This window comes from Triticum aestivum, chromosome 2A (assembly GCF_018294505.1).
Source record: "Triticum aestivum cultivar Chinese Spring chromosome 2A, IWGSC CS RefSeq v2.1, whole genome shotgun sequence".
Taxonomy (NCBI): Eukaryota; Viridiplantae; Streptophyta; class Magnoliopsida; order Poales; family Poaceae; genus Triticum; species Triticum aestivum.
Window position 1 is genome coordinate 230,358,804 of NC_057797.1, and position 27,074 is coordinate 230,385,877.

Consider the following 27,074-nt stretch of genomic DNA (forward strand, 5'->3'; position numbering starts at 1 on the left):
ACATTCTGGTTGTCTATGTATTCACACATGTACTAAGTTTCCGGTTAATACGATTCTAGCATGAATAATAAACATTTATCATGATATAAGGAAATATAAATAACAACTTTATTATTGCCTCTAGGGTATATTTCCTTTAGTCTCCCACTTGCACTAGAGTCAATAATCTAGATTACATTGTAATGATTCTAACACCCATGGAGTCTTGGTGCTGATCATGTTTTGCTTGTGAGAGAGGTTTAGTGAACAGGTCTGCAACATTCAGATCCACATGTATCTTGCAAATCTCTATGTCTTCCTCCTTGACTTGACCGCAGATGAAATTGAAGCGTCTCTTGATGTGCTTGGTTCTCTTGTGAAATCTGGATTCCTTTGCCAAGGCAATTGCACTGGTGTTGTTACAAAAGATTTTCATTGGACCCGATGCACTAGGTATGACTCCTAGATCAGATATGAACTCCTTCATTTGCTGCTTCCGAAGCAGCTATGTACTCCGCTTCACATGTAGATACCGCCACGACGCTCTACTTGGAACTGCACCAACTGACATCTCCTCCATTTAATAAATATATGTATCCGGTTTGTGACTTAGAGTCATCCGGATCAGTGTCAAAGCTTGCATCGAAGTAACCGTTTACGACGAGCTCTTTGGCACCTCCATAAACGAGAAACATATCCTTAGTCCTTTTCAGGTATTTCAGGATGTTCTTGACCACTGTCCAGTGATCCACTCCTGGATTACTTTGGTTCCTCCCTGCTAAACTAATAGCAATGCACACATCAGGTCTAGTACACAGCATTACATAAATGATAGAACCTATGGCTGAAGCATAGGGAATGAATTTCATTTTCTCTCTATCTTCTGTAGTGGTCGGGCATTGAGTCTGACTCAACATCACACCTTGTAACACAGGCGAGAACCCTTTCTTTACCTGATCCATTTTGAACTTCTTCAAAACTTTATCAAGGTATGTGCTTTGTGAAAGTCCAATTAAGCGTCTTGATCTATCTATATAGATCTTGATGCCCAATATATAAGCAGCTTCACCGAGGTCTTTCATTGAAAATTTCTTACTCAAGTATCCTTTTATGCTATTCAGAAATTCAGTATCATTTCCGATCGACAATATGTCATCTACATATAATATTGATACGTTTCCAACGTATCTATTTTTTTTGATTATTCCATGCTATTATATTATCTGTTTCGGATGATGACGGGCTTTATTTTACACTTTTATATTATTTTTGGGACTAACCTATTAACCGGAGGCCCAACCCAAATTGTTGTTTTTTTTGCCTATTTCAGTGTTTCGTAGAAAAGGAATATCAAACGCAGTCCAAACGGAATGAAACCTTCGGGAACGTGATTTTTGGAACAAACGTGATCCAGAGGACTTGGAGTGGACGTGAAGCAATCAATGAGGAGGCCACGAGGCAGGGGGGCTTGCCTACCCCCCTGGGCGCGCCCTCCCCCCTCGTGGGCCCCTCGTTGCTCCACCGACCTACTTCTTCCTCCTATATATATTCATATACCCTGCAAACATCCAGGAGCACCACGAAACCCTATTTACACCGCTGCAACCTTCTGTACCCGAGAGATCCCATCTTGGGGCCTTTTCCAGAGCTCCGCCGGAGGGGGCATTGATCACGGAGGGCCTCTACATCAACTCCATGGCCCCTCCGATGATGTGTGCGTAGTTTACCTCAGACCTTTGGGTCCATAGCTAGTAGCTAGATGGCTTCTTCTCTCTCTTTGGATCTCAATGTAAAGTTCTCCTTGATTCTCTTGGAGATCTATTCGATGTAATCTTCTTTTGCGGTGTGTTTGTCGAGATCTGATGAATTGTGGGTTTATGATCAAGTTTACCTATGAACAATATTTGAATCTTCTCTGAATTCTTTTATGTATGATTGGTTCATCTTTGAAAGTCTCTTCGAATTATCAGTTTGGTTTGGCCTACTAGATTGATCTTTCTTGCAATGGGAGAAGTGCTAAGCTTTGGGTTCAATCTTGTGGTGCTCGATCCCAGTGACAGAAAGGGAAACGACACGTATTGTATTGTTGCCATCAAGGATAAAAAGATGGGGTTTACATCATATTGCATGAGTTTATCCCTCTACATCATGTCATCTTGCTTAAGGCGTTACTCTGTTCTTATGAACTTAATACTCTAGATGCATGCTGGATAGCGGTCAATGTGTGGAGTAATAGTAGTAGATGCAGGCAGGAGTCGGTCTACTTGTCATGGACGTGATGCCTATATACATGATCATGCCTAGATATTCTCATAATTATTCGCTTTTCTATCAATTGCTCGACAGTAATTTGTTCACCCACCGTAATACTTATGCTATCTTGAGAGAAGCCACTAGCGAAACATATGGCCCTCGGGTCTATTTTCCATCATACAAGTTTCCAATCTATTTTATTTTGCTAACTTTTACTTTCAATCTATATCATAAAAATACCAAAAATATTTATCTTAATATTATTATCTCTATCAGATCTCACTCTTGCATGTGGCCGTGAAGGGATTGACAACCCCTTTATCGCGTTGGTTGCGAGGTTCTTATTTGTTTGTGTAGGTACGAGGTGACTCGCGCGTGGTTCCTACTGGATTGATACCTTGGTTCTCAAAAACCGAGGGAAATACTTACACTGCTTTATTGCACCACCCTTTCCTCTTCAAGGGAAAACCAACGCAGTGCTCAAGACACTACAGGAATCAGCTACTTTGCCGTCTGCCACGGCGGACGGCAAAGGCATGAACGGCGGACGGCAAAAGGCTCCGGCAAAGTAGGCTACGGTAAACAGCTATTTTGCCGTCTGCTTCCTGGCGGCTGACGGCAAAGGCCCTTTGCCGTCTGCGGCGGACAGCAAAGAGAGCGGACGACAATAATTGCGCTGTCAGTCCGTTAAGTGGCTAACGGCAGGCCTTTGCCGTCCGCCACTGATGGCAAAATTTCTAGTGTCTTTGCCGTCCGCCGTATGATGTCATCTACATGTCACTACATGGCAGGTTCTTTGCCGTCTGCCACTGATGGCAAAGTCTTTGCCGTCTGCCACTGTAGGAAAACTGACCAAATGGGTCAGCTCCCAGGAAGCACAGCTGGATGCCACGTGTCTTCTTTGCCGTCCGCGGCTGACGGCAAAGAGCCCGTTGCCGTCGGTGGCAGACGGCAAAGAGCCTGCATATTGGCTCTTTTATCTGTTTTTTATTAAATCCAACAATTTTCATCACAAAAATATATGACATATATAGATATATTTCAAAAGGCCATTACAGAGCAAACATATAAGATATCCAACACATAACTTCATCATCCAACCATATATATTACATGCATAGTTCCATCATACATAACAAGTTCAACATAGAGGCATCCAACCATATATATTACAACAGTTTCATCCAACGATACATGCATAGTTCAACAATACAAAAGAAACAGAGAAAGGGATAAGGAGCACTCCATCTATGCAAGCTTTCGTCAAGTGAATGAAATCTGCAAAATGAAAAATAAGAAAGTTAGAACAAGAAGAGTAGAACAAGAAGAAGAGTAGAACAAGAAGAATACTAGAACAAGAAGAGTAGAACAAGAAGAAGACTAGAACAAGAAGAGTATATCATTTATGAGCTAACTTACGTGAAATGGATCATATATGAGCTAACTAAGTTGAAATGGGTCGTTTATGAGCTAGCTAAGGTGAAATGGATCATTTATGAGCTAACTTAGTTGAAATGGGTCGTTTATGAGCTAACTAAGGTCAAATGGATCATTTTTGAGGTAACTAAGGTGAAATGGATCGTTTTTTAGCTAACTTAGGTGAAATGGATCATTTATGAGCTAACTTAGTTAAAATGGATCGTTTTTGAGCTAACTTAGGTGAAATGGATCATTTATGAGCTAATTTAGTTGAAATGGTTCTTTTTGAGCTAACTTAGGTGAAATGGATCATTTAAGAGCTAATTTAGGTGAAATGGATCGTTTTTTAGCTAACTTGGTGAAATGGATCGTTTATGAGCTAAATTAGTTGAAATGGATCGTTTATGAGATAACCTAGGTAAGATGGGTCATTTTGGACTTAACCTAGGTGAAATGGGTCATTTTAAAGCTAACGTAGGTAAAATGGATCATTTAGGAGCTAATCTAGGTAAAATGGGTCATTTTTGAGCTAACTTGGATGAACTGGATCATTTATAAGCTAACCTAGGTAAAATGGGTCATTTTAGAGCTAACTTAGGTAAAATGGATCGTCTATGAGCTAACTAAGCGAATTATGCAATTTTTGACATAAGTAAGCTAAGTACAGATCGTTTTAGAGCTAACTTAGGTAAAATGGATGGTTTTGGAGGTCAGTAAGCTTATTAAGTCATTTTGGAGGAGAAGAAGCTAAGTCTAGGTCATTATGGTAAGCATTGGAGGAAATAAAGCTAAGTCTAAGTCTTTATGCATGTGTTAAGCAAAACACTAGATAAACTTACCAAGATCCAGGAGGTGTAGGAGCGGGGTGGCTCGTGTTGGTAGCTGGAGAAGGATCGTGCTATGCTTGTCTGGAGTTACGCTGCACCAAAGATCATTTCCAATGTCTTGTTAGCACGATGACACTCAAATGTTAAGACTAGCAAGTAATGTACATTCAAATAAAACTCACCGTGGTCCCAGGAGCAATCACTGGCATCGGCGGAGCGGTCTGACCTGTCTTCTCGCACACAGACTGCACATTTGGTTTTGACGACTCAGTCATACTAGTTAGTAATGAGACAAACACTACATGAATGTTTTGGCTAATCTGCAGAAGAAACTTACCACAAGGAACTCGTACGTGGCCCTTGCCTGCATGTCATTCCGTGCCCTCTCCTCCTCCATCATCTTTGTCGTCCTCTCCTCCAACTCCCGCTGCCTCTCCGCCGCCTCCGCCAGAAGTTTCTCCGTTCTATCTCTCTCACTCTGTATAGCAGCCTGCAACACCACTCACATGACCATTTGTAATCATTGATGGAAGCGCACACAATGTAATGGAGAAAGATAACTGAGTACATATCACTAACCTTGATGGCGAGTTGCACTGGCCGTTCACGAGGCCTTATCTCAGGAGCGGAGCTCGACTGGCGCGCCTTGATCTCCGAGAGAGTGCTAGGACAACGGATAAGTCCATCTCCAATGGCTATGGAGCCATGGGACCTCCCGCCACCAGATATCATCAACAGCTCTGGATCAATGGGACCCTGGCTCGGGTTAAAGTCCTCCCCTTTCCTCGCCTTCCCCTCATCTCTATATCTCATGAGCTTGTTGTGGGAGGAGATGTTGGTGAAGTTGTTTGCATCATCGAGGTCAGACTGAGAGAAAGCCTTGACTTTCTTGAAAGAGGCAGTGTGGGCCATGGCATACAGGTCGTACACCTCTGGCACCTTATCCGCCTTATTGTAGCGTGCCTGAAAGAGAGAAACAATGAAAATTAGTAATTAAAGGGATCAAGCTAGCATGATGAATGAATTGCATGAATCATGAAGCAAACCACATACCCAGTTGCACCCGAACTGATATAAGTTGGAGCTGCCTTGATGGTGTGGCACACCTTCCATTTGGGCACGTTTGTCCTTGGCCTCGTTGTGGAGGGCTAGCCATTGTTTTGAGCACCACTCATCGACCAACACCTCCCAACAATCCATCCGATCCGCACACCATCTCGGAGGCGCCTAAGTTAGCAAATAGAAACTTGAGCGCTACGGCTAAGAATTACTAAATGAAGGAACTTAAGTAGAGAAGGCCTTAAGAATTACCTTCATGTACTGCTCCTTACTCAGGAACTTATCGCGGCACGCCGGCTTGGTCTTCTTGACACCACGCAAGGCGTAGTAGTCTCGAACAGCCTGCACCCGAGCCTCGTGCCGTAAATTCTGGAGTAGGCGCTTGCAGACGTTCTCGATAACATGTGCCGCGTCCTCCTCGTATCCCTCCTCACACCTGTAGAATGTCTGCAATCAAATGAGACAATATTGATTAGTACAATTAATAACTAGCTAGTTGAAGATTTTTAAATGTGTAAAGGAGAAATTACCCAGAACTTTCTGATCACCATGTCTGCCCTCGTCTCGCACACGACACCGTCGATAATCTCATCCGGCGGGGCCGGGGCAGCCACGTAGTGCTCCCAGCTCAATCCAAGCTCTGGAAGCCGACCCTCACCAGGCAACGTGACAAACCCCGGGAAGTTTTGCCATCAAAGAACTCCAAGGACGGAGTTGGGCCGGCGGACACTATGATGGTGGTCCCAACCCCTGCAGCATGACAAGGCCAACACATTAGTTATTTGAAAAAACATGAATGCACAAGGTAGAAAAATATTAAATGCACTTACGTACCTCTCCCCATCAGGGAAAATCAACCACCTCTGCTCGCGGGTCACCGGCACAGACGGGAGCCATGTAGCACCACGCTGGTAGACGGTGCCCCCCTCCTCCTCAAGATCAGTCGGCTCCCCGCCATCATCAGCATGGCCACTCGGCTCCTCGGGCTGATCCGGCCAGGTACCCCATCCGGATGTGTGCTCCTCCGGGGTCACGTGGGCCGAACTCTCGTGGGCCGAAGGTCAGTCGACCCGAGGCTCGTGGGCCCAAGACCCGTGGATCGGAGGCTCGTGGACCGGGGTCCGTGTAGCCTCCTCCTCGGACGAGTCCACCCTAGCAGTTACATGCTCGGGTGAAACAACTGTGGGTGGCGGCGAGGAAGGCGCCGTAGCAGTCACCCTAACTCCTCTCCCACGACCACGTGCCCCACCTCCTCTCTTCCTACCTCGTCCCCTGCTGGGCACCACGGTCGACGAAGAAGGGCCCGGCGGTGTGGCCATACTGCCCAGCAACGCCCAGCGGAGAGGTGCGTCTGGAATGGAAGACCTCAGACCACGCTCCCGACCAGCGCCCACCATCTTTCAACACCTGCCATGACAAACAGTAAACAAAATTAGTACAACATAAAAAAAGACCAACATGAATAATAATATGTGTATCACTTAAGTGTATCATCATCAAGTACAACATAAAAAAATGTAATACCTGACACTACTAATAATCTCGATCAGTATCATCAATAAATGCATAATCATCATCATCACTATAATCAATGACGGGCTCATAGGGTTCATTGGCATCAACATGTGCAAGGCCACCTTGACGTCAATTTTATTAGTTGATCTACTTTGTCAATTTTATTACGTCCATGCAACCTACACTCTAATAGGTAATGATAGGTCCTAATCCCACCCGTGTATGTGTAGATTGGGTTCATTTTTCCATGCTATGCTCCGGATCCGACGCAAAATTTCGGTAGCACCTCCCCGCTGTTCTCCTGATACACGTCTCTGCAATAAACAGAGAGGATGTGTACCCGGAGAACAACAGGGGAGGCACTGACAAAATATATGCGTCGGATCTGGAGCAAAGCATATGGGAAAACGAACCCAATCTACACATACTCGGGCTGTCCATGGATAGCGTTGGACAATTCGAAAGAATCAAGGTTATAAATATGCAAATGCATGCATATTTATAACTATGACGCTTTCGAACGGGAGACACATATTGGTTACGCATACTGATGATTCAAGACACATATATAGCTAGCTATCAAGTTTCATCGGAATAGATCAAATAATTAATGGGGGAGGAGGACTTGTCATTTGTGCTCACCCACGAACGAAGGGGCAGAGCTCGTCAAACGCACGGCGAGGTCGTCGAACACCAAACCTCGCAGTGATGAAACAACTGCACATTTAAAACTACACGATCAACACAATTATATATGATGTTTTTCATAACAAAATCGAAAAATATATGACCTAACTAATAATTCACAAATATATGACCCCGTCGGCCTCTGGAAGGCCAAAGAACACCTTTTCAGGAGGTGTCGGTGGTCGGGGTGTCCTGTCGGTGTCGGGGTGCCGTGTCGGGGTCAGGGTGCTGTTTCGGGGTCGGGGGGTCGGGGTTGGGGTGTCGGGGTCAGGGGGTCGGGGTGTCGTGCCGTGGTCGGGGTGTCGGGGAGTCGTGTCGGGGTCGGGGTCTCGGGGTGTTGGGGTGCTGTGTCGGGGTCGGGGTGTCGGATCGGGGTCGGGGTCTAGGTGTCGGGTCGGGGTCGGGGTCGTGGTGTCGGGTCGGGGTCGGGGTCGGGGTGTCTGGTCGGGGTCGGGGTTGGGGTGTCGGGGTCAGGGGGTCGGGGTGTCGTGCCGTGGTCGGGGTGTCGGGGAGTCATGTCGGGGTCGGGGTCTCGGGGTGTTGGGGTGCTGTGTCGGGGTCGGGGTGTCGGATCGGGGTCGGGGTCTAGGTGTCGGGTCGAGGTCGGGGTCGGGGTGTCGGGTCGGGGTTGGGGTCGGGGTGTCGGTTCGGGGTCGGGTTATCGGGTCAGGCTCGGGGTCGAGGAGTCGTGTCGGGGTCGGGGTGTCGGGGTCGGGGTCTAGGGTCGGGGTGCCGGGTCGATGTCAGGGTGCCGTGTCGGTGTCGGGGTCGGGGTGTCGGGTCAGGCTCGAGGTCGGGGTGTCGGGGTCGGGGTCGGGGTCTCGGGGTCGGGGTGTCGGGTCGGGGTGCCGGGTCGGGGTCGGGGTGCCGTGTCGGGTCGGGTTTTTTTTTCCTCTTTTTTCCTTTTCTTCTTCCTTTTCTTCCCTTTCTTCCTTTTCTTCCTTCTTCTTCTTCTTCTTCTTCTTCTTCTTCTTCTTCTTCTTCTTCTTCTTCTTCTTCTTCTTCTTCTTCCTCCTCCTCCTCTTCTTCTTCCTCTTCTTCTTCTTCTTCTTATTCTTCTTCTTCTTCTTTTTTCATGACTAAACGTAAAACTAAAACTAAACTAAACCTAAAACTAAAAGTAATCTAAACTAAACTAAATATAAAACTAAACTAAATCTAAAACAAAACTAAAAGTAATCTAAACTAAAAAAATAGAAAAAACAAAAAAGGAGAAGAGGGGCTCTCACCTTCGGAACAGGGAGGTGCGGCGAGGTGCGGCCTGCGGCAGGGCGGCGGGCGGCAGGGTGCCTCGGCGGCGGCGGGGCGACGCTGGTGGAGGTGCGGGCGGTGGGCGGAGGGGGAGCAGGGTGGTGCGGGCAACGGGGCGGTGGGGTGGTGCGGTGGCAGGGTGGGGCAGCGGGGTGGGGCGGTGCTCGACGGCGGCGAGGCTCGGCGGCAGCGGTGCGGGCGGTGGGCGGAGGGGGAGGAGGGTGGTGCGGGCGACGGGGCGGCACCGGGCGGGGGGGGGGGGGGGGGCGGGGGCGGGGCGGGTGCGGGGGCGGGTGCGGGGGCGGCGCCGGGCGGCGGGGCGGGGGCGTCGCCCGGGGGCGGTGGGGGCAGCGGTGGGTGGGGATCTGGTGGGCGTCGGGGAGGGAAGAGGGAGAGTAGAGAGAGTAACGGGCGGGGGGTGGGGGGGCGTTAGTTACGCTGCCCTTTGCCGTCCGCCGCTCTTTGCCGTCCGCCTTTATCCCTCTTTGTCATCTGCTAGCAGACGGCAAAGAGGTGGGGCGTTAAGTTTTTTTCTAAACAGGCTGGCGGTGGGGGCCACCTCTCTCTTTGCCGTCAGCCAGCTCACGGCAATGAATCTTTGCCGTCAGCTGGCTGACGGCAAAGAGATGGCTGATGGCAAAGTCCTATTTAGCCATCCGGCGTTTCTTTGCCATCTGCTTTTGGGTAGCTGATGGCAAAGAGCTTCTTTGCCATCTGCGAGCAGACGGCAAAGAGCTGGCTGATGGCAAAGTAGCTGATTCCAGTAGTGAGAGGTAGCAAGAAGGATTTCTGGCGCTGTTGCCGGGGAGATCTATGCCAAGTCAATATATACCAAGTACCCATGACAACTCTTATCCCTCGCATTACATTATTTGCCATTTCCCTCTCGTTTTCCTCTCTCCCACTTCACCCTTGCCATTTTATTCGCCCTCTTTTTCCTTCCTGCCTTCTGTGTGCTCGTTCTTTTTGCAATTTGTTGCCATCATGTCTGAAGCTGGGGAGGTTATCATTGATAAGGCTAACAATATGGAAATTTTTGATGCTATTGATGATCCTCCTGAAAATCCTATTATTTTGCACACTAAAAAGTTTCATATTGGCAACGGTAATATTATTGGGAAGGGAGTTATTCAAGATTTCTTTACTTGTGCCGGTGCTTTGCCCACTATGAGTGGATCTATGCTTCATAAAACTAGTAGTCTCGCAGATGCTATATCCTTGCTCATAGTTGAACTCGAGAGACAATTTTTGCATATGCATCCTTCCATACAAAGGATTTTCCTAGAATTTTCTAATATTGAGCATTCTTCTGTTAAGCGAGCAACGACCATCTTTTTAGCTCATGAGTTCATATTTATAATTAAAGAGGCCAATGAAATTTTTGCGCATTATAGGGTGGATGCCGACCGTCCTCCCATAGAAGCAATTCTTTTCTATCAAGAAGATACTATGCGTTTACGATCTTTAGCTCATGTTGCTTTTAATGAAAACCTTAGAAAAAAGGTTCCAACCTATGCTCTTGTTAATAGGATCCCTGAACTTAATGATAATTTTGCCATCTAGAACAATGGGCTAGGTTTTTCTCTTGAACAAAGGCTCATGACTTTTTTTCCGAAAAGAATGCTTATAATGATGAATTGATTGTGCAATATGAGGGGCCAAAGGAGGAACCAACACCTCCCGAGCTTGATCTTGGGGACTTTTGTCCCATTAAATTTAGCCCTTTTGATTATTTTTGCTTGCCACAAAGGAAGCTTTCTGCTGAACATAGGGAGTATGAGATGAGCTTTCGCGATTTATCTTATCATTATCATGCCAATACCTAGATCTATCCTTGCTTTTATGCCTAGCTAAGGGCGTTAAACGATAGCGCTTGTTGGGAGGCAACCCAATTTTATTTTTATTCCTTGCTTTTAGCTCCTGTTTAGTAATAAATAATTTATCTAGCCTCTGTTTTGGTTGTGTTTTTTGTGCTTAATTAGTGTTTGTGCCAAGTAGAACCGTTGGGAAGACTTGGGGAAAGTCTTTTTGATCTTGCTGTAAAAAACAGAAACTTTAGCGCTCACGAGAATTGCTGCCATGTTTTATTGGAGAGTGATATTTAGTTAATTATTTTCGCAGATGATTAATAGATAAATTTCTCACGTCCAGAAATTTATTTTAGAATTTTTGGGCTTCCAGAAGTATTCGAAACCTACAAATTACTACAGACTGTTCTGTTTTTGACAGATTCTGTTTTTTGTGTGTTGTTTGCTTATTTTGATGAATCTATGGCTAGTAATAGAGTTTATGAACCATAGAAAAGTTGTAATACAGTAGGTTTAACACCAATATAAATAAAGAATGAGATCATTACAGTACCTTGATGTGGTGGTTTTTTTTCTTTTACTAACGAAGCTCACGAAGATTTTCTTTTAAGTTTTGTGTTGTGAAGTTTTCAAGTTTTGGGTAAAGATTTGATGGATTATGGAACAAGGAGTGGCAAGAGCCTAAGCTTGGGGATTCCCAAGGCACCCCAAGGTAAAATTCAAGGACACCAAAAATCCTAATCTTGGGGATGCCCCGGAAGGCATCCCCTCTTTTGTCTTCGTTCATCGATAACTTTACTTGGAGCTATATTTTTATTCGCCACATGATATGTGTTTTGCTTGGAGGTCTTATGTGATTTGAGTCTTTGCTTTTTAGTTTACAACAATAATCCTTGATGTACACACCTTTTGAGAGAGACACACATGAATTGGAATTTATTAGAATACTCTATGTGCTTCACTTATATCTTTTGAGCTATATAGTGTTTGCTCTAGTACTTCACTTATACCTTTTAGAGAATGGTGGTGGTTTTATTTTATAGAAATAATTGATCTATCATGCTTCACTTATATTATTTTGAGAGTCCTTTAGAACAACATGGCAATTTTCTTTTAGGCATAATAAAAACTTTCATATAAATGCATTGAATAATAAGAGAAGTTTGATACTTGATGATTGTTTTGAGATATGGAGATAGTGATATCAAAGTTGTGCTAGTTGAGTAGTTGTGAATTTGAGGAATACTTGTGTTGAAGTTTGCAAGTCCCGTAGCATGCACGTATGGTAAACATTGTGTAACAAATTTGAAACATGAGGTGTTATTTTATTGTCTTCCTTATGAGTGGCGGTCGGGGACGAGTGATGGTCTTTTCCTACCAATATATCCCCCTAGGAGTATGTGTGTAATACTTGGTTTTGATGACTTGTAGATTTTTGCAATAAGTATGTGAGTTATTTATGACTAATGTTGAGTCCATGGATTATACGCACTCTCACCCTTCCACCGTTGCTAGCATCTTCGGTACCGTGCATTGCCCTTTCTCACCTTGAGAGTTGGTGCAAACTTCGCCGGTGCATCCAAACCCCGTGATATGGTACGCTCTATCACACATAAACCTCCTTATATCTTCCTCAAAACAGCCACCATACCTACCTATTATGGCATTTCCATAGCCATTCTGAGATATATTGCCATGCAACTTTCCACCGTTCCATTTATTATGACATGCATTATCATTGTCATATTGCTTTGCATGATCATGTAGTTGACATCGTATTTGTGACAAAGCCACCGTTCATAATTTTTTCATACATGTCACTCTTGATTCATCGCAATCCCAGTACAGCGCCGCAGGCATTCATATAGAGTCATTTCTTGTTCCAGTATCGAGTTGTAATCATTGAGTTGTAAATAAATAGAAGTGTGATGATCATCAGTAATAGAGCATTTTCCCATAAAAAACAGGAAAGACCAAAAAAAGAAGGCCCGAAAAAAGGGGGGCAATGCTACTATCCTTTTTTCCACACTTGTCCTTCAAAGTAGCACCATGATCTTTATGATAGAGAGTCTCTTGTTTTGTCATTTTCATATACTAGTGGGAATTTTTCATTATAGAACTTGGCTTGTATATTCCAACAATGGGCCTCCTCAAGTGCCCTAGGTCTTCGTGAGCAAGCAAGTTGGATGCACACCCACTTAGTTTCTTTTATTGAGCTTTCATACATTTATAGCTCTAGTGCATCCGTTGCATGGCAATACCTACTCCTTGCATTGACATAAATTGATGGGCATCTCCCTAGCCCATGGATTAGCCGTGTCGATGTGAGACTTTCTGCTTTTTTGTCTTCTCCACATAACCCCCTTCATTATATTCTATTTGACACATAGTGCTATATCCATGGCTCATGCTCATGTATTGGGTGAAAGTTGAAAAAAGTTTGAGATTACTAAAGTATGAAACAATTGGTTGGCTTGTCATCAGGGTTGTGCATGATGAGAGCATTCTTGTGTGATGAAAATGGAGCATGACCAAACTATATGATTTTGTAGGGATGAACTTTCTTTGGCTATGTTTTTTTGAGAAGACATGATTGCTTGGTTAGTATGCTTGAAGTATTATTATTCTTATGTCAATATTAAACTTTTATCTTGAATCTTTAGGATCGGAACATTCATGCCACAATAAAGAAAATTACATTGAGAAATATGTTAGGAAGCATTCCACATCAAAAATTCTATTTTTATCATTTACCTACTCGAGGACGTGCAGGAATTAAGCTGGGGGATGCTTGATATGTCTCCAACATATCTATAATTTTTGATTGTTCCGTGCTATTATATTATTTGTTTTGGATGATAACGGGCTTTATTTTACACTTCTATATTATTATTGGGACTAAGCTATTAACCGGAGGCCCAGCCAAAATTGCTGTTTTTTTGCCTATTTCAGTGTTTCGTAAAAAAGGAATATCAAACAGAGTCCAAACGGAATGAAACCTTCGGGAACGTGATTTTTGGAACAAACATGATCCAGAGGACTTGGAGTGGACGTCAACCAATCAACGAGGCGTCCACGAGGCACGGGGCGCGCCTACCACCCTAGGCGCACCCTCCCCCCTCGTGGGCCCCTCGTTGCTCCACTGACCTACTTCTTCCTCCTATATATATAGTCATATACCCCGCAAACATCCATGAGCACCACGAAACCCTATTTCCACCGCCACAACCTTCTGTACCCAAGAGATCCCATCTTGGGGCCTTTTCCGGAGCTCCAGCGGAGGGGGCATTGATCACGGAGGGCCTCTACATCAACTCCATGGCCCCTCCGATGATGTGTGAGTAGTTTACCTCAGACCTTCGGGTCCACAGCTAGTAGCTAGATGGCTTCTTCTCTCTCTTTGGATCTCAATACAAAGTTCTCCTCGATTCTGTGACATCCCAAATTTTCAATTTGGAATGTTATACATTAGATCATCACTGCATATCATATTTTTATCTGCTTTTGGCCTGATCCAGAAATTCTACACAACTCAAGGACCCATGGAGAGAGTTGGGGATTTCATTATTTTCATATTTGAGTTTTCTCAAATTTTGAAAATAGGATCATTTGATTTTATTTATTTTTTCTTCAATTATTTCCAATTATTAAAATATGAGAGAGGGAATAAAATGACTTTCCCAAAATAAAGAAATATTGATGATTTAATAAAAAAATCAAATAAGATTTTATTTTGGAGTTTTTGGCTAGGTTATTTGAATTTAGGAAAAACTGCACGTTTTTGAAAACTGCATTTTAGGGCCAAGAAAATGTTCATCTCGTTCTAAATATTTTATTTAGGCGGTGAAAATTTATTTTGGCATTTTTAGATTTTTATTTTGTTTTCTAGAATTTTTCTTAGTTTCGGCGTAATTGTTTTTTTTTTAAGTACCGCGCGCCCGACTGGGCCGAAGGCCCAGCCGAGCCAGGCTAGGCCCACGCCTGCCGCCGCCTTCCCCACAGGAGACCGCACCGCCGTTGCAGCCGAGTCCGGCCGGGGCATGCCTCCCGAGGCCGACCCCGACCCAGCGCCCCCTTCCCCAAGCTGCGCCACCCTCCTCTCATAAATACCCCGCCGCCACCTCGCCCCGCCCCGCCTCCCGCAGCCGCGCCGCTCGCCGCCGCTTGTCGTGCCCGCCGCTTGCCGCGCTGCCCACCGCCGACGCCGCCTCACCCCGCCGGCGCCCCGAGCCACCGGAGTCCGACGAGGTAGCCGCGCCGTTCGCCGCCGGCTTTTCGAAGAAAACCGATCCGGTTTTTTTAAAAATCCTAGGTTTTTTATTTATTTTATTAGATCGGTTTTATCAGTTCTTTTATTTAGCGAGCATTCGCTCGTTCATTCATTTTAACGGACGAGTTCACCGATTAGTTTCAGATAACGAACGTTCGTTCATTAATCTGTTCGTCGGTTTTTCTTTTTCTCGGATTTTCTGCGATTATTTCCAATCACGATTTCTGATCCGATTTTCGTTTTAGTTTAACTTTTCGCTCGTTTATCGGAATCAGGCGATTCAAGCGCCTAGAGTTTCGTCTCGAAACCCTCTTTCTGTTTAACCAACTCAAACAAGTTTTTGCTTCTGTAAAATTTGACTTTGGTCTAGATTAGTAATCGAAGCTTGTTTCTTTCGCTGTTTGACTTTCGTTGTTTCGTTTGATTTGTTTCTTTTGTAATCCGGAGTTCTTAAGTTGAACTTTCTGGTTAGATCTCTTATTTGAGTTGTACCTGTGCATTAGATGAGTACTTATAGTATGCTTGTTTGTTTGTTGCCATAGAGTACGCGGAGTGCGCCGCTTGCTACTTCGAATCTCTAGGTTTTGCAGATCATCAGCAAGGCAAGTAACACTTTGATCATACCTCTTACTACCCAGTTTTATTGCATTAGATCAATCCTCAAACCATTGCATGAATAGGATCTTATTAATATGTGGGTTTTGGGAAGTAGATGAGGTAGTACCTATTTCCTGTTTTATTATCAAACCCTGGGAGTTACTTCTATGTTGCTTATGCCATGATATGCTTGTAGACGTGGATTGGGTTTGAGTGTATCCATGACAGATTTGAGGATGTCAATTAATGGTTCAACTTAAGGTGGCAACTTTAATACACATGTGGGTGGATTGAGGCACCTGGGTATTCCAGCAATTGCCTGTTTTTCTTTATGGACCGCCACCCAGGCCCAAAGGGATCATGAGATTATTCATACTAGAAACTTCCGTGTGCAGCCACAAGCTACTATGGGCTCTAGCATAGTTGATTAAGTTGTGCGAACTCTTACAGTGGTAGACTAGCAGATGTAGGGGAAAGTAGGTGTAATGGTCTACCCGATCGTAAGGTGCTAGCTCTTCTGAAAGACTATGTCTCGGTCATCCGTTTCTCAAACACCATGTAGTGCGAGAAACCCAACGGAGGAGATCGAGTCTTGTGGGGAAAAGTGCGCAAACCTCTGTAGTGTGTATAAACTAATCATGGTTAGTCGTGTCCCCGGTTATGGACGTCTTGAGTATCTAGTACTTGGATTATCATGTGAATCTCATCATGTGACTTTAATTAATTTTGTTGGGTTTTAATGATGATGTTTAATTGGGATTGAGAGGGTGTCTACGCTCTCAATGTTTAACAACCACCATGATAGTTAAATAAAATTTATTCCTTTGCAGTAGGGAAAACTGGCTTTACGCAAAACTGTAACCATAGAGCTTTCCACCAGCCATATATGCATGTAGTATAGCCTATTTCTGTTCACTACTCTCTATGTGTTACATTGCCAGCGTATTCCATGTGCTGACCCGTTTTGGGCTGCAACATTCATGTTGCAGACTTTTCAGACGACGAGTAAGGAGCCTTAGGTCGTGGTTCTATACTCAGTGATGCCGTTGGAGTTGATGGACTCACTTATCTTCCAAGCCTTCTGCTGTTATCGTTATTAGATGGCCTTTAGCCATATTATTTGTAATAAGTTCTCTTTTGAGACATTCGATGTAATAAGTGTGTGATTGCTACTCTGTTATAAATCCTTCAAGTACTGTGCATGTCAGCATTACTGATCCAGGGATGACACTGATGCATAGAGATCGGACCGTTTGAGGTTTGGTCACTACAAGATGGTATCAGAGCACATGCTGACTGTAGGACACGACCACTAAGATAAAGACGAAGATCACTATTCTCTTCTCATTTCTGACTTCTCGTCTTTTCCACTCTTTTAGGATGGCGGATGCAAGGAACAAGTTCACGCAACTGGATGAAGATACACCCTTTGGACGTCACCTAAAGGAAGTCACTAAGTACCAGAACATCGGAGTACCAAGCTTCACTGGGACCTACAATGCCACTTTACCCGAAGAGGAGCGCTGGATGATTCAAGTTCAAGTTCCAGGAAGGACGTTTGCGCTAGTCACCGAGCCCATAGAGTTTTCCTTTGATGCACCAACCTGAAGTCTAGGAAAGAGCATGGCAGCCCACATCGCCATGGGACGTATTGGAGAAATTTACCGCAATGATCTCAAGGATACTATCTACCAGATTTGTGGGCGCCAAGATGAGCAATGGGAGATGGTCAGCACCATGAAGGATAGATCAATCGCAGCTTTTATCCAGGAGTTAAACCAGCACATTCGACGTCAGGAGAACCAGATGTGCATAGGCATGATAGATTTGAAGAAGGCGATGACAAGAATCACGGAGCTGGAGGAAGAACTCAAGGATACATGTGAAGATTATGAGGAGGAAATAATCGTACTAGTGGAGAAGAATGACGACCTGATTAAGAAGATCGGAATATTCATGGGAGATCTCACACCAGTAGAAGAAGACGAAGAAACAAAGGAGATTCGCCCAGAAGACTACATCATCATCGACGACACCGACTCTGACCTGAGCGATGATGACTATGAAGACGAAGCTGGAGCAGATATCATGGAGTCTGCAACCGATGAATATTTCTAGTAGACCACCACATCAGTAGTAGTATTCCACCATGTAAATAGAGTAGTCCGAACACTTTTGCGATAGTTAGACCGATTGTATGACTTGATTGATTGATTGAGTGAAATGTTTGTGATTGCCTCATGTGCATATGGGTAGTGTTTTCTCTCTAGACCTCAATCTATTCTTAATTCTCTTTTTTTCTTAACCCATCAGATGCCTTTGAGACGTGACAATGGATTTGCATTTCCACCGGAGCTCACTCAGTTGATCCAGCAGCAGAATGTGTCGATGAAGTTGCTAGTCCAGAATCAGAATCAGGGGAACAACAACAACAACAACCCACCACTACCACCACCTGTTGATCACTTAACCCGTTTCCTTAGACTGAATCCGCCGGTGTTCTCCAGTAGCACCGAGCCTATAGTAGAAGATGATTGGCTCCGCAAGATTGGAAGGGAGTTAACCACTACAGGATGTACTGACGCTGAGAAGGTGCGTTTTGCCGCACATCAGTTGGATGGACCAGCAGCATCATGGTGGGAGAATTACACGGTCACCTACCCTATAGCCACGGTGACATGGGACCAATTTCAGCAGGCTTTCCGTACAACCCATGTTTCAGCAGGAGCTATGGCCATGAAGAAGCGTGAGTTTTGCAACTTGCGCCAAGGAGGACGGACAGTTGGCCAATACGTGGATGACTTTAGTAAGTTAGCAAGTTACGCCCCGGATGACGTTGCTACGGATGCAGCTAAGCAGGAGAAGTTTCTGGAAGGACTGAATGATGAGTTGAGCATGCAGTTGATGGTAGCAAATTTTAACAACTACCAAGAGTTGGTAGGTCGTGCTCTTATGATAGAAGGGAAGCAGCAATAGATTGAGAACCGCGAGAGGAAGTATGGACAAGGGAAATACAATTCAGGAGCTCAGCAGAAGCCACGTTTTACCCCGAAATCAGGAGGACAATTTTAGCATACCCATGGAGGAGGGACTTTGCATAATCATAATGGCCCCAAAAATGGTAATGGGAATGGGGGGACAACAGTCAGAATCGTACAAACCCATCAACCCCAGCCAAGAGAGACCTAAGCCAAGTCACTTGTTATAAGTGTCAGAAGACCGGACATTATGCCAATGAATGTCCTGAAGCCAAGAATGGAAATGGCAATGGAAGCTCTGGGAAGAAGCCAAACCCTTTAAACAGGGGACAGGTGAACCACGTTAACGTGGAGGAGGTTGAAGCCCAGCCAGATGCAGTAATCGGTAAGTTTTTGGTTAAGTCTTTTACTGCAATCGTTCTTTTTGATACGGGTGCATCGCATTCATACATATCAAGGGGATTCGTGGATAAGTATAAACTTCCCACCAAGGTTCTTAGAACACCTATGTTAGTAAGCTCACCAGGAGCAGAGTATATGGCCAGTAAAGGATGTTTTCAAATGCCATTGAGTATAGGTACGCATGTGTTTCCCTCGGATTTGATCATTTTGGAATCGCAAGGTTTGGATGTAATTCTGGGTATGGATTGGCTATCGATGTATGGAGGAAACATCGATTGCGCCAGTAAGTCGATTTTGCTTACCACCCCAGAGGGAAGAAGGATCAAGTATGTATCACGGCATGTGCCGAATAGGACTCAAGTAAATTCCTTATCAGGAGTTGTACAGGAGGAGGTACCAGTGGTAAAGGATTTTCCGGATGTATTTCCAGAAGAGTTGCCAGGCATGCCACCGGATAGAGATATTGAGTTTTTGATTGAGCTTTTGCCAGGCACATGACCAATATCTAAGAGACCGTATATAATGCCTGCAAAGGATTTGGAGGAGATTAAGAAGCAGATTAAGGAGTTACTGGACAAGGGATATATTCGCCCAAGTTCGTCACCTTGGGGATCACCAGTACTTCTAGTGGAAAAGAAGGATGGATCGTTAAGGATGGTTGTTGATTATCGAGGATTGAATGAGGTGACGATCAAGAATAAGTACCCACTGCCGATGATAAATGATTTGTTTGACCAATTGCAAGGAGCTAAGGTATTTTCCAAGATCGATTTGCGATCAGGATACCACCAGCTGAAGATTCGAGAGCAGGACATACCTGAGACAGCTTTTACCACAAGGTATGGGTTGTATGAGTATACCGCTATGTCATTTGGCCTGACTAACACACCTGCTCATTTTATGAACATGATGAACAAAGTGTTTATGGAGTTTTTGGATAAGTTCGCCGTAGTATTCATTGATGATATACTAGTTTACTCAAAGAATGAAGAAGAACATAAAGAACATTTGCGTTTGGTACTTGGTAAGCTCAGAGAACATCAGTTATACGCCAAGTTTAGCAAATGTGAGTTTTGGTTGAAGGAAGTTGGATTCCTTGGACATGTTATATCCGGAGAAGGAATAGCTGTAGATCCTACCAAGGTTGTCACTGTGACAAATTCGGAAGCCCCAACAACAGTTGGAGAGATCCGGAGTTTTCTTGGACTCGCAGGATACTACCGGAGGTTCATTGAAAATTTCTCGAAGATTGCAAAACCTATGACGGAGTTGTTGAAGAAGGATACCAAATTCAAATGGACTGAAGAATGTGAGGCCAGTTTCCATGAGTTGAAGAAACGTTTGGTTACATCGCCAGTGTTGATTCTGCCAGATCAGTGCAAGGATTATGAAGTATATTGCGACACTTCACGTCGAGGACTTGGAGCAGTGCTTATGCAGGAGGGAAGAGTTGTTTCATATGCCTCACGACAGCTTAAGCCCCATGAATTGAATTATGCTACACACGACTTGGAGTTAGCAGTCGTAGTGCACGCATTAAAGACATGGAGACATTTTCTCATCGGAAACCATTGTGAGGTGTACATGGATCACAAAAGTTTGAAATACATCTTCATGCAGAAGGAGTTGAATCTCAGGCAAAGGAGATGGTTGGAACTCATCAAGGATTATGATATGAGATTACATTATCACCCTGAAAAGGCTAATGTAGTAGGTGACGCATTGAGACACAAGAGCCATGTCAACACACTAATGACCGGAGAGTTACCAAAGGAGTTAGCCGAGGATCTTCGTGAGCTATGCTTGGAGATAGTTCCGAGAGGCCATGTAGCAGCATTGGAGATTCAGTCTACTCTGATGGATAAGATCAGAGAAGCTCAGAAGACCGACAAGGAGATTTCCACCATAAACGCGAAGATGAGCAAGGGAAAAGTCAAAGGATTTCATGATGATGAACATGATACCTTATGGTTTGAGGACCGCGTTTATGTGCCTAATGACCAGGAGATTAGGAAGCTAATTCTGCAAGAGTCCCATGATTCGCCGTACTCGATTCACCCGAGAAATACCAAGATGTATTTGGATTTGAAAGACACTTTCTGGTGGACCAGAATGAAGAAGGATATTGCAGAGTATGTAGCAGTTTGTGATGTATGTCAGAGAGTAAAGGCAGAGCATCAGAAGCCAGCAGGGTTGCTACAGCCATTGCCGATACCCGAATGGAAGTGGGATAAGCTAGGCATGGATTTTATCACGGGATTACCCAGGACCTATTCAGGCTATGACTCGATATGGGTTGTAGTCGATCGCTTGACGAAGGTAGCTCATTTCATCCCAGTGAAGACCACTTACACCAGTGCTAAGTTGGCAAAGATATACATGACTAGGATCGTATGTCTGCATGGAGTTCCGAGGAGCATTGTATCAGATAGAGGAACCTAGTTTACCCCCAAGTTCTGGAATCAGTTGCACGAAACCTTGGGTACCAGACTAGAGTTCAGTACAGCTTTTCATCCGCAGATCGATGGACAGACCGAGAGAGTCAATCAGATTTTGGAGGATATGCTGAGAGCTTGTGCGCTAGATTATGGATCTAGTTGGGATGAAAACTTGCCATATGCGGAGTTCTCCTACAACAATAGTTATCAATCCAGTTTGAAGATGGCCCCTTTTTAAGCCTTGTACGGAAGATGGTGCAGACCACCATTTTCGTGGGACGAAGTTGGAGACCGCCAGTTGTTTGGACCAAATTTGATTAACGAGTCTGAACAGAAGGTGAAGTTGATTCACGATAGGCTCAAGGTAGCCCAGTCCAGGCAGAAGAGCTATGCAGATTCTAAACGCAAGGAGATAGTTTACGAAGCCGGAGATAGAGTTTATCTTCGTGTATCTCCACTTCGAGGAGTTAAGCGCTTTGGAGTTAAGGGAAAGTTAGTGCCACGTTTTGTGGGACCATACAAAGTTTTGGAACGCATGGGAGAAGTTGCTTATAAATTGGAATTACCTGAGGGATTGTCGAGAGTTCACGACATGTTCCACGTTTCCCAGTTGAAGAAGTGCCATGCAGAAATGGCGGATATACTGCTGAGAGGTACAGTGCCGCTAGAAGCGATTCAGGTGGATAGTGATTTGACATATGAGGAGAAACCAGTTAGGATTCTCGAGTATGCCAGCCGAGTCACCCGCAGCAAGGTTATCAAGTTTTGCAAGGTTCAGTGGAGCCACCACACCGAGGATGAAGCCACCTAGGAGCGAGAGGAAGATCTGCTGAAGGACCACCCTCACCTATTTTCTAGCCAACCCGAATCTCGAGGGCGAGATTCATCTTAAGGGGGGTAGGTTTGTAACATCCCAAATTTTCAATTTGGAATGCTATACATTAGATCATCACTGCATATCATATTTTATTAGTTTTTGGCCTGATCCAGAAATTCTACGCAACTCAAGGACCCACGGAGAGAGTTGGGGATTTCATTATTTTCATATTTGAGTTTTCTCAAATTTTGAAAATAGGATCATTTGATTTTATTTATTTTTTCTTCAATTATTTCCAATTATAAAAATATGAGAGAGGGAATGAAATGACTTTCCCAAAATAAAGAAATATTGTGGATTTAATAAAAAAATCAAATAAGATTCTATTTTGGAGTTTTTGGTTAGTTTATTTGAATTCAGGAAAAAATGCTCGTTTTTCAAAACTGCATTTTAGGGCCAAGAAAATGTTCATCTCGTTCTAAATATTTTACTTAGGCGGTGAAAATTTATTTTGGCATTTTTAGAATTTTATTTTATTTTCTAGAATTTTTCTTAGTTTCGGCGGAATTGTTTTAAAAAAACAAAAAAAGTACCGCGCGCCTGACTGGGCCGAAGGCCCAGCCGAGCCAGGCCAGGCCCGCGCCAGCCGCTGTCTTCCCCGCGGGAGACCGCACCACCGCCGCAGCCGAGTCCGGCCGGGGCAGGCCTCTCGAGGCTGACCCTGACCCGGTGCCCCCTTCCCCAAGCCGCGCCACCCCCCTCTCATAAATAAGCCACCGCCGCCACCTCACCCTGCCACCTCGCCAAGCCCCGCCTCCCGCCGCCGCCGCTCGCCGCCGCTTGCCGTGCCGCTCGCCGCCACTTGCCGCGCCCGCCGCTTGCCGCGCCGCCCGCCGCCGACGCCGCCTCGCCCCGCCGGAGCCCCGAGCCGCCGGAGTCCGACAAGGTAGCCGCGCCATTCGCCGCCGGTTTTCCAAAGAAAATATATCTGGTTTTTTTGAAAACCCTAGGTTTATTTATTTATTTTATTAGATCGGTTTTATCGTTTCTTTTATTTAGCGAGCGTTCCCTCGTTCGTTTGTTTTAACGGACGAGATCACCGATTAGTTTCAGATAACGAACGTTCGTTCGTTAATATGTTCGTCAGTTTTTCTTTTTCTCGGATTTTCCGTGATTATTTCTGATCGCGATTTCTGATCTGATTTTCGTTTTAGTTTAACTTTTCGCTCATTTATCGGAATCAAGCGAATCAAGCGCCTAGAGTTTCGTCTCGAAACCCTCTTTCTGTTTAACCAACTCAAACAAGTTTTTGCTTCTGTAAAATTTGACTTAGGTCCAAATTAGTAATCAAAGCTTGTTTTCTTTCGCCGTTTGACTTTCTTGTTTCGTTCGATTTGTTTATTTTGCAAACCGGAGTTCTTAAGTTGAACTTTCTGGTTAGATCTCTTATTTGAGTTTTACCTGTGCATTAGATGAGTACTTATAGTATGCTTGTTTGTTTGTTGCGATAGAGTACCCGGAGTCCGCTGCTTGCTACTTCGAATCTCTAGGTTTCGGGGATCATTAGCAAGGCAAGTAACACTTTGATCATACCTCTTACTACCAGTTTTATTGCATTAGATCAATCCTCAAACCATTGCATGAATAGGATCTGATTAATATGTGGGTTTTGGGAAGTAGATGAGGTAGTACCTATTTCCTATTTTACTATCAAACCTTGGGATTTACTTCTATGTTTGCTTATGCCATGCTATGCTTGTAGACGTGGATTGCGTTTGAGTGTATCCATGACAGATGTGAGGATGTCAATTAATGGTTCAACTTAAGGTGGCAACTTTAATAGACATCTGGGTGGATTGAGGCACCTGGGTATTCCAGCGATTGCCTGTTTTTCTTTATGGACCGCCACCTAGGCTCAAAGGGATCATGGTATTATTCATACTAGAAACTTTCATGCGCAGCCACAACCTACTATGGTCTCTAGCATAGTTGATTAATTCGTGCGAACTCTTACAGTGGTAGACTAGTAGATGTAGGGGATAGTAGGTGTAACGGTCTACCCGATCGTAAGGTGCTAGCGCTTCTGAAAGACTATGTCTCGGTCATCCGTTTCTCAAACACTATGTAGTGCGAGAAACCCAACGAAGGAGATCGAGTCTTGTGGGGAAAAGTGGGCAAACCTCTGCAGACTGTATAAACTATTCATGGTTAGCCGTGTCCCCGGTTATGGACGTCTTGAGTATCTAGTACATGGATTATCATGTGAATCTCATCATGTCACTTTAGTTAATTTTGTTGGGTTTTAATGATGATGTTTAATTGGGATTGAGAGGGTGTCTACGCTCTCAATGTTTAACAACCACCATGATAGTTAAATAAAATTTATATTCGTTTACAGTAGGGAAAAACTGGCTTTACGCAAAACTGTAAACATAGAGCTTTCCACCAGCCATATATGCATGTAGTATAGCCTATTTCTGTTCACTACTCTCTATGTGTTACATTGCCAGCATATTCCATGTGCTGACCCATTTCAGGCTGCAACGTTCATGTTGCAGACTTTTCAGACGATGAGTAAGGAGCCTTAGGTCATGGTTCTATACTCAGTGATGCCGTTGGAGTTGATGGACTCACTTATCTTCCAAGCCTTCCGTTGTTATCATTATTAGATGGCCTTAAGCCATATTATTTGTATTAAGTTCACTTTTGAGACATTCGATGTAATAAGTGTGTGATTGCTACTCTGTTATAAATCCTTCAAGTACTGTGTGTGTCAGCATTACTGATCCAGGGATGACACTAATGCACAGAGATCAGACCGTTTGAGGTCTGGTCGCTATAGATTCTCTTGGAGATCTATTCGATGTAATCTTCTTTTGCGGTGTGTTTGTCGAGATCAAATGAATTGTGGGTTTATGATCAAGTTTATCTATGAACAATATTTGAATCTTCTCTGAATTCTTTTATGTATGATTGGTTTATCTTTGCAAGTCTCTTCGAATTATCAATTTGGTTTGGCCTACTAGATTGATCTTTCTTGCAATGGGAGAAGTGCTTAGCTTTGGGTTCAATCTTGCGGTGCTCGATCCCAGTGACAGAAAGGGAAATGACACGTATTGTATTGTTGCCATCGATAATAAAAAGATGGGGGTTACATCATATTGCATGAGTTTATCCCTCTACATCATGTCATCTTGCTTAAGGCGTTACTCTGTTCTTATGAACTTAATACTCTAGATGCATGCTGGATAGCGGTCGTTGTGTGGAGTAATAGTAGCAGATGCAGGAAGGAGTTGGTCTACTTGTCACGGACATGATGCCTATATACATGATCATGCCTAGATATTCTCATAATTATTCGCTTTTCTCTCAATTGCTCGACAGTAATTTGTTCACCCACCGTAATACTTATGCTATCTTGAGAGTAGCCACTAGTGAAACCTGTGGCCCCCAGGTCTATTTTCCATCATTCAAGTTTCCAACCTATTTTATTTTGCTATCTTTTACTTTCAATCTATATCATAAATATACCACAAATATTTATCTTATTATTATTATCTCTATCAGATCTCACTCTTGCAAGTGGCCGTGAAGGGATTGACAACCCCTTTATCGCGTTGGTTGCAAGGTTCTTATTTGTCTGTGTAGGTACGAGGTGACTCGCGCGTGGTCTCCTACTAGATTGATACATTGGTTCTAAAAAGCTGAGGGAAATACTTATGCTGCTTTACTGCACCACCCTTTCCTCTTCAAGGGAAAACCAACGCAGTGCTCAAGAGGTAGCAAATATCAGAAATGCTATAGAGCTCCCACTCACTTTCTTGTAAATACAGGCTTTCCAAAAGTCTGTATAAAACCATATGCTTTGATCACACTATCAAAGCGTATATTCCAACTCCGAGAGGCTTGCACCAGTCCATAAATGGATCGCTGGAGCTTGCACACTTTGTTAGCACCTTTTGGATCGACAAAACCTTCTGGTTGCATCATATACAACTCTTCTTTAAGATATCCATTAAGGAATGCAGTTTTGACATCCATTTTCCAAATTTCATAATCATAAAATGCGGCAATTGCTAACATGATTCGGACGGACTTAAGCATCGCAACGAGTGAGAAGGTCTCATCGTAGTCAACTCCTTGAACTTGTCAAAAACCTTTTGCAACAAGTCAAGCTTTGTAGACAGTAACATTACCGTCAGCGTCAGTCTTCTTCTTGAAGATCCATTTATTCTCTATGGCCTGCCGATCAACGGGCAAGTCAACCAAAGTTCACACTTTGTTCTCATACATGGATCCTATCTCAGATTCCATGGCCTCTAGCCCTCATCATCGCTTCCTCATAGTTCGTAGGTTCATCATGGTCAAGTAACATGACCTTCAGAACAGGATTACTGTACCACTCTGGTGCGGAACTGACTCTGATTGACCTACGAGGTTCGGTAGTAAGTTGATCAGAAGTTTCATGATCATCATCATTAGCTTCCTCACTGGTGTAGGAATCACTTGAACTGATTTCAGTGATGAACTACTTTCCAATAAGGTTCTAGGTACAATTACCTCATCAAGTTCTACATTCCTCCCACTCACTTCTTTCGAGAGAAACTCCTTCTCTAGAAAGGAACCATTCTTAGCAACGAATATATTGCCTTCGGATCTTGTGATAGAAGACGTACCCAACAGTCTCCTTTGGGTATCCTTTAAGACACATTTCTCCAATTTGGGTTCGATCTTATCAGGTTGAAGTTTCTTCACATCAGCATCGCAGCCCCAA